At 36.2% G+C, this 14,306-nt stretch overlaps 1 protein-coding gene across 11 annotated transcripts in view; it reads right to left on the bottom strand.

The window, feature by feature from the left end:
- Positions 1–14,306, bottom strand: part of Spidr (scaffold protein involved in DNA repair) — a 261,442-nt gene that overhangs the window by 90,237 nt on the left and 156,899 nt on the right. The window lies entirely within an intron of this gene.

Genomic DNA, 14,306 nt, shown 5'->3' with positions numbered 1-14,306 from the left:
AGTCCCTGGGAGCAAGTTGCAGTCATTTTTCTCCCCCTAACCCTTGTGCTCAGTCTCCCTATTTTGAGGTCTCTCTTAAAACCATGGTTTTCAACTTATTTAGGGGGAAATAACCTTGAGGAAAATACAACAGGAAAAGAATCTCCACTTTTCTGTTCTAAATTCATTTTTTATCCTTTCTTGTCTCAAAACCAACATTCTTCTCTGTGGGGAAAAAACAACAACAACAACAACAAACCTGTAGTTCCCTTGACTCTGCTGGAGACTGGAGGGTGGTAGGCCCTGTGGAGTAGTACAAAAAATTCTAGCTTTTTTTTTTCCTTTCTTTGTATATTGATGCTTAGAGATACGTTGTGTCTCCATGTGAATACAGACAACTGGCATTTACCAACATGTCTACTTTCTCTTGTTTAATAAAAAGAAAAAAGAAAAAGAAAAAAGGAGGGGGTACAGAATGTCAGCAAAGGGTGGGCTTGAGGTGTCTGGGGAGTTAAGTGGGCATTTTGACAACACAGCTTCTCCTTTGGCATGTTTAATTGTGATGTTTAATGAACATCCTTGCATTTTAAGGTGACATTTTTAAAATAAAATTCTCTCAAAAGATGACTTGAGCCCTGCCACTCAATGTGAGAATCAGCAGAATCTGTAAGGTTTTATTTGGATTTGACATTCTCTATTTTTTTTTAACCTTATTTTTAACTTTTTAAATTTTGCTTGTTTTTACTGTAAAGAAAAGATGCTCATTTTAAATGTTAATGTGTACAAGTTGCTTTGTTAGAGTAAAATCAATGTGTATACAAAGGAAAAAAAATAAAGAACTAAGAAAGAAATTGAACATCAAGAAATGAGTGAATATAAAATTGGGATGTAAACAGGAAGTTTTCAATATATGAAACACAAATGGCTGAAAAAAACTTCAAGAAATGTTCAATATCCTCAACCATCAGGAAACATAAATTAAAACTACTTTGAGATTCCATTATTACTCCAGTCAGAATGGCCAAGACCAACAAATTAAATGACAGCTCATGATGGCAAGATTATGGGGAAAGGGGAAACACCAATGCCATAAGGAGTGCAAACTGGTACAGCCACTATGGAACCCAGTATGGCAGTTCCTCAAAAGATGAAAATACATCTACCTGAAAGGCAGCTATTCTACTCCTGAGTACACACACAAAGGACTCTACATCTTATTCCAGAGACACCTGCTCATCCGCATTCACTGCTTCTGCTGATAATTGTTGGAAAATGGAAATAGCCTAGATGTTCATCAACTGATGAATGAAAAATGAAATGTGGTACATTAACACAACAGAATGTTTTTCTTCTGTAAAAGGTGAAAGTTGCAGGTAAATAGATAGAACTAGAAGAAAATTATTCTGAGGATTCTTATATGTGGATGTTAGCTTTTTAATCTTTGACATGACATAGATTAGGTATCTAGTAAAGAACCTCGTGGAAGAGAGGATCTCAAAGGGGAAATAGAATAGATTGTTAAGAGAAAGACAGGGAGGAGACTAAAGTGAAGGGTTAAAATTGTGACAGCCATCCCATAGGTAACACTTGAGTTTAAATCAGTGGTTCTCAACCTTCCTAATGCTATCACTCTTTAAAACAGATCCTCATGTTGTGGTGACCCCCAAACATAAAATAATTTTGTTATTACTTTATAACTGCAATTCTGCTACTTTTATGAATCATAATGTACATATGTGTTTTCTGATGGTCTTAGGCAACATCTGTGAAAGAGTTGTTAGACTCACAAATGAGTCCTGACCCACAGGTTGAGAACTGTAGTCTGAGAAGTTATAGGTAGGAAATATGTGATATTCTGTAAATGGTGACTTCGGTCCATTTTAGTCCATTTCTGATCTTGCATTTAAATAACTGTCCTTGGTTTTGGTCAGTAAATGTAAGATTTAAAGATACATACTATAGAACAAGCTGATAATACCACTAGTCTCTTACATTACAGCCCTGAAATAATATATATACAGGTAACATTATACAGATTGATCAGGTTTTACTTACATATTAAGATACAAATGAATTATGTAACAATAATAAAAGAAAAAGAAGTCATAAATTTGAAAGAAAGCAGGGTGTACAAAGGAGGAGATGGAGAGAGAAAGGAAAAAGGTTGCAATTATATTTAAATCTTAAAAAAACAAAAATAATTAAAAATACAGTTTAAATCTAGAAAGAAAGATAAAGCATACTCGCTGTTCATTATTGAAATTAAACCACTATATACAATCAGGTATATTACAGTGCAGTTAACTACAGCTGCCCTATATTGATAGATTACTGGGTTTTGTTGTTGTTGTTTTTGTTTTTTGAGACAGGGTTTCTTTGTGTAATAGTTCTGGAACTCACTTTGTATACCAGGATTTGCCACAGACATTTTCCTGCCTCTACCTCCAAAGTGCTGGGATTAAAGGCATGTGCCACCACCACCCAGATTTGATGGAGTATTAATAGCACAAATTTTATGTTCAAAGAAATATAATGATCCAAGGAAATGTTTACATTCCATTTTCTCTTAAAAACCATGTGGATCTGGGTATGACAATCAGGTTGTTAAGTTTGAAGGCAAGTACATAATATTTCATCTTCAAGTTACTGATTCACATTTCCTAGAAAAATACTACATATTTTGCCAAACATAAAACACCTGCAAGGATTTTCTAAGGTATTTTTTTTATCCAATTTCTAAAATGAAATACATTCCCATGTCTCTAAAAAGAGCAAAGACTGGTGTGTCAGCTTTTGAATAGCTCAATAGTTATGTAAATATTTTCTTCCCTACACTTTATTGAATTTAAAAGTTATTACTTACTAAGAACATATCAAACTCATTTAAAACCATTCATTCTACCACCACATGGACACTGTGGGACTCCTTGGCCACAACAATTAACTTAGTTGACTATGGAATTTCTCGATTTTCTTTATATCTTGATCTTGCTCTGTTCTATAAACCAAAAAGTCTACGCAGCATATGTAAATATACAAGTCTACGCAGCATATACAAATTCCTATCAGCATGACCGTGTTTGAGAACAGGTGCATTCATAGGGGCTTTGAGGTAGAAGTTCTTGGTCCCATAGCTGAATCCCTCCCAAACAGCAGCTAGAGAAATGGCCATTAAACATAAAGAATATCCTCCAGCAACTGGCTTCCAGTGCTAGGCACTCAAGCCTAGCTTTGTTTGCTATTTTAAGATGTGGGTCTCATGAACTCCAAAAGTCTCATACAGTTTGTACTGAAGGTGACCTTGAACTTCTGATTTTCCTGTGTGTATGGAGGACAGATGATAACTCGTAGGAGACAGTTTTTTCCTTCCATTACGTGGGTCTGGGGATCAAAATTAGGCCATCAGGTTTTAAGGCAAGTAATTTCTCTGCTGAGCTTCTCACTGACCCAAAGCTGTGATTCTTTTTATGATTACATTAAATCTACAGGTTACTTTTGGTGGAGCTACTTTTTGTTTTTTAAGGTTTTTGTATTCTATTATTTTTACTTTAGGTATGTGTGCATATGTGTATTTGTTTGAGGGATGTGATATGGTGCTGGTGTCTCCAGAGGCTAGATGATGATGTCAGTTCCCTTGAAGCTAGAGTTCAGGCAGTTGTGAGCTTCCTGACGTAGGTGTTAGAATCCAAACTTCTGTCCCCTTGAAGAGCAGAACTGCTCTTCACTACTGAGATGTATCTTCAGGCCCAGCAGAGAAACTTATGATAATAAGTTAATAATGAGAATAAAAAGCCAGTTCACCTTCTAGTGCCTTCTTTAATGTTGAAGTTTTCATTGAAGAGGTCTTTCACTTTTAAACAAATAGGTAACCATGAATGTGACTGACTCCTTGATTTCTTTCTCAGCATACTTATTATTGGCAAATAGAAAGACCACAATTCTTTCTTTTATTTTTAAATTAAAACATCACAGGCTGAAGAGATCATTCAGCAGCCACAAGCCAGGTTCCGTCTCTAGCACCCACATAGTAGCTACAAGTCTGTAATCCAGTCCCATGGCATATCACATGCTCTTCTGGCTTCTGGGGTGACTGAACAAGCGCACAGATATGCATGCAGACAAATACCGCACACACAAAATAAAATTTCCATAAAATTTAAATTAAAATATAATAACATCATTCCCCTTTCCTCCTTTCAATTCACCCTTCCACTATCCTCACAGTTCATCTCAATTCCATGGCCCTTCTGTTATTATACACACACACACACACACACACACACACACACACTCACAGAGTCACACACCATTCAAATATATAAAAGTACAACAGGTTGAATCTGGTTATGGATGCTTGTACGATATAATTTCAGGGCTGCACACTTAAGAGGCTCACCCTGGAGAAGAGTAATTCTCTGGCCCTCAGCATTCCTTAGTTGATGGTAATTCTTTGTCCCAAGAAAAGGCTCTGTGTGAATTTTCCCTTCAAATTAGCATGCCTGTGCTTTCCTTGTTTAAATCCTATTAAGTCAGCTACATTCTTAAGGTGAATGGGTTGATGCTCCTCATCAATTCTAGGAGACACAATCTCAAAGCAGATTTCCTGGTTCTCTGGTGTTTATACTCCTTTCTCCCTCCTGTGATGTTCCAAGTCCTATGTGAAGTTGTTGTACTGGAGATGCATCCCTCTGGCTAGCACCAGATTTCTATAATGAAATTCACAAATTTTTTAATGTTAATTTTTAAATTCTACCATCTCACTAAAAGTATTTACAAGTTCCAAGAGTCTTATTATGAAATCTTTAGGGCCTTCTGCATAGAAAAATATATGCAAATAAGGATATTTACTTTTCCTATTTTAGTTTCTTTATTTCTTGACTTATACTCTAGCTAAGACTAAGCACTGAATTGGACAAGAGTGAAGAAAGTGGGACACCCACATTTGTTATTGAATATAATGGAAATGCTTTCAGTTCTTCTCCATTTTATAGAACATTGACTATGCATTTGTCATATATACCCTTTATTGTGTAGAGACATGTTCCTTCTATTCTCCTTGAGTCTCTTTAGGGGTTTTCTTTGTTTGTTTGTTTGTTTGTGTTAGAGTTTATCAAGTCTTTTCTGTATCTATTGAGATGACCATGATTTCTGTTCTTGACATGATTTTTATGGCATATTACACTCATTGTTTTGAGAATATTGATCTATCATGTATCTTTGGGATGAAGCTGACTTAATCGGTGTTGGATGACCTTTTTGATGTTTCTTGATTTTGTTTTGCAAATATTTTACTGAGAATATTTTTGCATCTATATCCATCAGAGAGATGGGTAATAAATAAATTTTGTTATTTGGTTTAGAGTCAAAGTGACACTGACTTTGAAAAAATATTAGGTAGCAGTCCTTTTTTTTTTTCTATTTTATTGAACAAAATAGTTCTTTAAGTCTATGGTAGAAATTAGCAATGCATCCATTTGGACTTCAATGTTTGGGGGTTGGAAAATACTTTTATGACTGCTTCAATTCAACTATTTACTACATATTTGTTTAACTCATTTATTTCTTCTTGGTTTAATTTTTGTGTGTCTAGAAAATCACTTACTTCAGTTTTCTGATTCAGTGGGGCATAAATCTTTAAGTTATATTCTAATGATTTTCCAAATTTCATTAGTAGCTGTTGTTGACAACTTCCTTTTCATCTCTAATTTTATAAATTTGGATCATCTCTTTTTTGGTCAGTTTGGCTTAAGGTTTATAGATTTTCTTTATTATTTCAATGAACTACTTTGTTTCACTGCTTCTTAATATTGTTTATTCTCTCTCTTCAGTTTCATTATATGAGCTTAATTATTTCTTTGAATCTACAGATTTGAAGTTTGGTTTTCTGTAAGACTAAAGGGCTTATTTTTTTCAAGATGTTTTTTATTATTTTTTAAAATAATATTATTCTAAAATATTATTTTAGTCCCTCTTGGGACTGCTTTCATTGAATCACATAGGTTTTGGTAGTTGTGTTTTATTTGGTAGTTCCCTTTTATTCTAAAAATTGTTTTTGATGATTCACTCATCATTCATTAATGTTTAGTTCAATCTCTAACAGTTTGTGTATGCTCTTCTTGACTTCTATTCAACTTCAATCATATAAAAAATGCTTTAACCTTTTTATATTTATTAAAACTGTTCATTTTGAAGAAAGTTCCATGAGTTGCTCCAAAGAAATGGGTATTCTATATTGTTTGCATAAAGTGTTCTGTATCCATTTATTCGGTCTATTTAATTTACGATGTCATTTAACTCAAACAAATTGCTATTTTTTGTTGGCATAATGAAGTCATCCAATATTACTATGTTGCCTTGTTTGTGCCATTACATATAATACTTGTTTTACAAAAATGGTGAGCATTTGTTGAAGGGTATATTTGCTTTTTAAAATTGTAATGTTCTCTTCATGTCTTGTTCTCTTTTTAAAGTAATCCTGTTTATCGATTCTGATTAATTTCAATTTGAATTTACTTTTGCCAGCTAAAATTTGCTTGTTTCACAGTTTCATTTTCTATCCTTTTACCCAAAGGGTATGTTTGACAGGATGGTACATTTCATAGACAGAGGGGAAAACAAAACAAAACAAAACAAAACAAAACAAATCTTGCTTTTTTAATAACAAAATAATTTCTAAAACCAGAAAAAAAACATAAACAAACACTCCAGTATAGTACTCTGCCTTTTGTCTTGCTTTTGACTAGTTATTACTGAAATGCATATTAGTTCTTATCATTTTGTTGATTTTGTAGTATTTGACGTACTTTTTTTAATTTTTTTCATTTTTTAAAACTTATTCTTTATTAATTACACATTATTCACTTTGTATCCTCTGTGGTTCCCTCCTTCCTCCTGTCCCAATCCCTCCCTTCCTCCACCCTCTGCATGCATGCCCCTCCCCAAGTCCACTGATGGGGAGGTCTTCTTTTCCTCCTTCTGATACTAGTCAATTGGGTCTCATCAGGAGTGGCTGCATTATCTTCTTCTTTGGCCTGGTAATGTTGCTTCCCCCTCAGGGGGAGGTAACAAAAGAGCAAGCCAATCAGTTCACGTCAGAGGCAGTCCCTGTTCCTATTACAATGGAACCCACTTGGATACTGAACTGCCATGGGCTACATCTGTGCAGGGGTCTTAGGTTATCTCCATGCATAGTCCTTGGTTGGAATAACAGTCTCAGGAAAGCCCCCTGTGCTCAAATTTTTTGGTTCTGTTGCCCTCCTTGTGGAATTCCTGTCCTCTCCAGATCTTACTGTTTCCTACTTCTTTCCTAAGATTCCCTGCACTCTGCCCAAAGGTCCCCCATGAGTCTCAGCATCTGCATTGATAGTCTACAGGGCAGAGCCTTTCAGAGGTCCTCTGTGTCAGGCTACTGACTTGTTCCCTCTTTTCTCCTTCTTCTGATGTCCAGCCTCTTTGCCTTTCTGGATAGGAATTGAGCATTTTAGTAAGAGTCCTCCCTCTTGATTAGTTTGTTTAGGTGTACAGATTTTAGTAGGTTTATCCTATGTTATATATCTATATGAGTGAGTATATACCATGTGCGTCTTTCTGCTTCTGGGATAGCTCAATCAGGATGATCTTTTCCAGATCCCATCATTTACCTGCAAATTTCATGATTTCCTTGTTTTTTATTACTAAGTAATATTCCATTGTGTAGATATACCACAGTTTCTGTATCCATTCCTCCACTAAGGGGCATCTAGGCTGTTTCCAGCTTCTGGCTATTACAAATAAGGCTGCTACAAACATGGTTGAGCAAATGTCCTTATTGTGTACTTGAGAATCTTTTGGGTATATGCCTAGGAGTGGTATAGCTGGATCTTGAGGAAGCACTATTGCTAGTTGTCTGAGGAAGGGCCAGATTGCTTTCCAGAGTGTAGAACTCAAGAAGTTAAACAGCAACAAATTAAGTAATCCAATTAAAAAATGGGGAATAGAACTAAACAGAGAATTCTCAGTAGAGGAATGTCGAATGGCAGAGAAACACATAAAGAAATGTTCAACATTCTTAGTCATAAGGGAAATACAAATCAAAACAACCCTTACACCCATCAGAATGGCTAAGATCAAAAACTCAAGTGACAACACCTGCTGGAGAGGTTGTGGAGAAAGGGGAACCCTCCTCCATGCTGGTGGGAATATCTGATGTACTTCTATGATTCACTTATTTAACTATTGTTGAGTTTATTCTTTCCCATAGCATCATGAATGTGTTTATCTTTCTGTTTAGTATAAAGGTTTCTTTCAGGTGTCTTCTGTAAAGCTAGCTTAGTGTTCAGGAATTCCTTTAGACTTTTTTTAAAAACAGGAAATATTTTCCTTTCTCTTTCATTTACAAAAGATAGTTTTGCTAGGTACAATTATCTGTGTTGGGAGTTAATGTTCGGTGCTTGAAATAAATCATTCCAAGCATTCTTGGCTCAAGGTCATGGCTTCTAAAGTTTCTGTTGCCAAATCTGCTCTTGTTCCGATAGGACCACTTATATAGTGTTTCTTTCTCTTGTGTTTAATATATTTTCTGTCTTCTACATTTTTTTTTCTGTTCTTGGTGCTTCACTTACAGGCTTGTACCTATACTATGACTTGTGGAGGTTCTTTTCTGATCATGTTCATTCGTGGTTTCTACATGACTCTTCTACCTGTATAAGAATCTCAACAGATGAGGATATTTATATCATTTAATTAATTTTTTTCTATATTATTAAAATGATACTATTCCCCTTCTAGTCTTATGATTTGCAGATGTTATCTTTTAATAGTGCTCCACAGATTTCAAATATTTTATAAATTAATTTATTTTTGTCACTGTTTGAATGTCCTAATTCCTTTGCCTTTTCTTCAAGTTCTGGTAACCTGCCCTGCCCCACATATTTGAGAATTTCATACACATGCACTATATTTATATTATTTCTACGTATATTCAAGAGCCTACAATTGCATTCTATAAGGAACTTTTTAAGAAGTAGTATTTTTAAATAAATTCTCAGTATACCCTTGGGAAGTCTGCAGCTATGGTGACATGACAGGCTTAAACCTAATTATGTTATGAAATATAACAAAGCATAGAGGTGACACTTAGCATTAAAGTCCAAATGCTATGCTTTCTATTAAAAGCTTTCTTAAAAAGATACTTTAATAAAAATACCATTTTATCAAAGTGTTTTCTGATTCATATCTCAGAAATGTCTATGTAAACACTATGTACTACAAACTGAAGTGGAAGGCAATTGGAAGGGGAACTGTTTCCAACATGGACTCTATTGCCTGCTTTTGGGTAACTTCCCCCTGGCAGGGCTGCCTGGCCTGGCCTCAGGGAATGAAGATATATGCTCAGTCCTAATGCTGGGGAAGGTTGATAGGGAGAATTGCTCTCCTTTTCTTGGGGAAAAGGTAGAGTGGAAGGGGGAGAAAGTAAGTGGAGAACTGAGAGGAGATTAGGGAGGGGCACCCTTGGTATGTAACATTAAAAAAAAAAAGAAAAAGAAAAAAGAAATGCCCTTTGAGGCATCTCAGGAGACCTCTTTCTGGTTCTAGGAGGTGTTACTCTGATGCTTGCCCTTAAAAAAAAAAAAAAAGTGAACATTAATCTCTGCTTGCAGCATTCCAGAGCTTCTCAAGCCTGTTACTTTAATCTTGTTCTCATTTCTCTTGCGAACAGTAAATAAACCACATAGCTAGGTTTTCTATAACAAAGCCCTCATTTCTTGGTATCAATTATCTGTATTAATTACTTCTCATTGCTGTAACCAAGTATCTTACAAGATGTAAGATAAAGAAAGCAGTAATTTATTTTGGTTCATAACTTAAGGGTGTGGTCATGGTGAAATAAGTACCTGACACTTTCAGCTCCTGACATCTTGGTGGAACAGGACTCCATGGAGCTGAGGGTGAGGCTATAACTCCCAATCCTTCCTTTCCAGGGACACACTTCCTCCACCTGGTCTCTACCTCCCAAAGGTTCCACAACTCCCTAATAGCTACCAGCAGTGTGTGAAGTTGATTTTATGAATATTCATATTTGCCTATTTGTTTTCTCAATGTTTTTTTTGTTTTGTTTTGTTTTTGTTTTTTAGTTCTTTGTATACTCTAGATACGAACCCTCTGTCAGATTATAGCTATTTTTTTTGCATTCTGTAGGCTGCTTCCTCACTCAATGATAGTGTCCTTTGCTATACAGAAGCTTAAATTTCATATGGTCCAATTATTATTTGTTGACCTTAATGCTTGTGCTATTGGGGATCTGTTCAGGGAAGTTCTTTCCTGTGTCTATAATTTCCCTACTTTCTGCTTGATCAGGTTCTGGGTACTAGGTTTTAATTTATAATGAAATCCTAGGTCCATTTGGAGTTGAGTTTTGTTCATGGAAAGACGAAAGAATCTAGTTTCATTCTTCTACATGTAGCTATCTAATTTGAGAAGCACTATTTATTGAAGAAGTTGTCTTTTCTCCAATGAATACTGTTGGCACCTATGTAAAAAACTGTGTCTGTAAGAATATGGGCTTGTATGTATAACCTCTCAGTTCTATTCTACTGATCAATCTCGGTTTTTACGGCAGTACTAGATTATTCTTATTGCTGTAACTTTTGTAGTAATTTGAAATTGGGAATAGTGATAACTCAAGTATTTTTTTTAAATTGTTCAAAAATATTTGGGCAATCCTGTTTCTTTTGTGGATGTTGACTTTGAATTTTTAGATATGTGTTTCAATTGGAATACCTACAGAAGCCAGATAATTATTAATGAACCATGGAAGGGGTGTTTTCAAGGGGGAGACAAAGGGAAATGGAATTAATGGAAAAGTGTTAACTATGGGAGAGAGAAGAGAACAGGGAAGAGAAGAAAATATGGAGAAAGTGAAGAGTTTAAGTTAGCCTGGGTGACTCCATTTTGAAATAAGGAGCCATCTTGACCAGGAGCTAAACTCAGGTTCCAGGAAATATCATAGGATGTGTACCTGGAAGAAAACAAAGTTAGCTCTCCAAGCAATGGCCTCCAGGAAATATATTATAGAAGAAAAGTTTAGTAAAAAATAGAGACAATCACCGTGGCAAATGTGATTATGTAAACAGTAAACCCACCCCCTGCTTTCTCTCATGGAAACATGAACTCCCCTGCTTGCTGTCATGGAAACCCCCTGCTCACAGACTTTTCCTTTAAAAACCCTGCTCACTCAGGGTTTGGGGTCCCACTTCTCTACTGCTGTGTCAGTGAGACTTGAGTCCCGAGTTCGATTGCTCTCATAATAAAGCTCTCTTGCATCAAGTGGTCTCCTGGTGGTCTCTGAGGGTCCCGTGATCCTGGCATTACAAAAGATAACGAAGACTAAAGAACTTCTGAAAACAATATGGAAAAACTACTACTGCAGAAACTTCCTATTTACAAACATACATATATTGTTTAAATGGAGTTAACCCATACAACGTTTTGCCACTGCACTTGGTTATCCCCCAGAACTTGGCCATAAGACCTACTTACTGAAGATAGCACATAGAATTCAAACTAGTTCTTGTAGAGTAATTTTAATCCATAAATATGGCTGCTGTGGCAAAGGATCACATCCCAAGACCTAAGAATATGTGGTCTGGCTGAAATGTACACACCTTTAATCCATCTTGCTGGAATACAAACACACCTTTAGTATATATCTTTAATTCCAAACACGGAACATAAAGTTAGTTGGTAGAAGAAAGCACCAATGTTTGAAAATGATGTCTAATTGAGGGGCAGACAAAGTGACAAATCAGAGAGTAATTTGACAGAATGAGCCAGAGATAGGAGACACCTAACTCTCACTAGAAGAGAGAGAAAAAGAGTTATGAGAGCAGTACAGAGGGAGAGAAGGAGGAGGCAGTTCTATTAGACAGTTGTACAGAGACAGGTTACAGAGAGAGAACAAGCTAGACACAAATGAAGACAGAATGAGCCAGAAAATTAGAACATAGGAGAATGCGCCATAAGATTAGAACATATTGCCAAAGTTGGTTTGAGGGCAAGCAGAATAATTCGGTCAGAAGCAGAAAGAAGCCAGTAGAAGAAGAGTTTTGAGCCAGACTGCTGAGTTGAGCCAGACAGGCAGAATTCAGAAAGAACTAGAAAAGGAGTGTTTATTCAGCAATAAGTCTCAGAAGCTGAAAATATTCTAGGCCTAGATTAGATTGTACGGAGGCTAGAAGATTCCAGGACAAGGCTTAGGTTGGCAGAAGGTGGCAGTAAGTCTCGGAGATGACAATTACATCAGGTGAATAAAAGTTTCACAAGTACTGATATTTATCCCTAATAGCTAACACAGTGCTATTCACAGTGCTAGAGGTGGTATGTACACAGCTGTAGTAAAAATACAATCATCTGATTTACACAGCTGTGATCCTTGCAAGCTAAAATAACAATAGGCCTGGCAAGACATGTCTTATTCACCTGTCCAACAGTGGCACAAATGTCATGGGAGTTAGCAACTACTTTTTAAAATTGTAGTTTAAGCCTGCTCCTCAGCATATAATCTATACCCAGCACAATTACTGGGGCCAAGAACCTGTGGCTAGAAAGGTCATAAAAATTTACTCTTCTTACCCTCCTAAAGGAACAAAGTATTAAACCAACTCAAAATGACTAATTGTTACACCCACATATTAGTGCATTCTCTCAAATCTCATTAAAGAAGCTTTGGTTTCTTTTGTTGTTGTTGTTTTGTTTTTTTTAATAGTAGATGAGGCTTAATGGAGACCCACAACTAGCAAAGGTGCAAAAAGCAAGAATCTGGAGTTCTCAGCCCTAGTCTCAGAGATCATTGTGGAAGAAGGACAGGAAATGTTTCCTCTGGTCTTTATTGTGAAAAGCTATTAGGTTTCCTAGATATAAAAGTCCAATAAGTGTGCCTATCTCCCCAGGTCTGTGCTCTTTGGAGTATTTCCCTTTTGAGCTTTGTTCATAGTGGGCCTCCAGCAATTTGACAATTAGTCAAAGTGTTCATACTTGCTGCTTGTTGAAGTCTGTGATTTTCTGTATTTACATATTAGTCATTCCAATGTTGGGAGCACCTGTGTTCTCTCTGGCCTCCAAATGCTCTGATAGGGTCTCACAAGATGGCTCAGTGGGTGTGCAACCAAACCTGATAACCTGCATTTGATAACTGGGACCACACGGTAAAAGAAAAGTAACTCCAAGTTGTAATCTGACTTCCATATGTGTGCTATAGCACATATGAGTCTTTTCCCCCATCTAATACATATACAAATAAATGTAAAAAAAAAAATTTAAGTGCAAGATTTTATACTTAGGAGAGCTCACTGCAGCCAGGGTTACTCATATAAGAAGTATACAAGATTGTAGAATGAAGGTCAATACTTCATCATAGATGTGAGAGGGGCCCATGAGACCCTACCCATTTGGTGGTGGTGGTGGTGGTTGCCATTTTCTTCAGTGGTATAACCACTGATAAACTGCCCATCCTTCAGTAAATAGCCTCTCTTACCATTGCTAATTAATACTAATTAATTAGGCAACCCTAATTAAGCTTAATGGTTCACACACACACACAAAAAGATAGGAAATTAGGAGAAAAAGGATTCCAATGGAAGAGAGAGAATGTATGGCAGAGACTAACTGCAGTAAAAATAACTAAAATTCATTATATATAAGAAACATATATTTCAATGTTCCTTATTTTAGTACTAGAGGATATTTCTTCAGTGTGAGTAAATTCTGGAAACAGGTCCCCCAAAAGAGCATTCCTTTTCTCTGATTTTTCCAAATCCAGCAGCTCTAAATTAGATTAAAAAAATGACTTAGTACACTACATTTTTGGGTGTGAGGACTGATGCTGCCTTCATTGCCATTAGAAGAACAATTCATTCAGATTCTTACTATGTGGTAGTTACCAGAAATCTTCATATAACCACTGGAGTTATAAAGAACAAACATTTTCCCATTTGTGTGATTCTAGAGAGGAGGAGTGCATCCCATAGATACTCCCCATAAATTTAGCCAAGTATGTTCATAGCTTGGTGTTCTCCCTAGGGCAACCCAGAGGCAGTCAGGCCCTCCAGCCTCGATGCTACTTCAAGGCCTGTGACCTTTCCTTTTAGAAGTTCTTTCTACATACATAAAACAGTTTTAAAAGAACAAGGAAAAGAAAGTCTCCTAAATATTCATCTGAATTTATTAGCAAAGTACAAGTAGTAATTCAACTGGTAATTGCAAAACTAGAAGTCTTACGGGAGGGTTATCTGCCCCACTCCCAATTCCAGTAAGTGGAATATCAGGATTCTCCACATAATCATGTGATCACA

Source organism: Meriones unguiculatus, chromosome 9, assembly GCF_030254825.1.
Source record: "Meriones unguiculatus strain TT.TT164.6M chromosome 9, Bangor_MerUng_6.1, whole genome shotgun sequence".
In the NCBI taxonomy this organism is placed as follows: domain Eukaryota; kingdom Metazoa; phylum Chordata; class Mammalia; order Rodentia; family Muridae; genus Meriones; species Meriones unguiculatus.
This window is presented reverse-complemented; position numbering and strand designations above follow the sequence as displayed.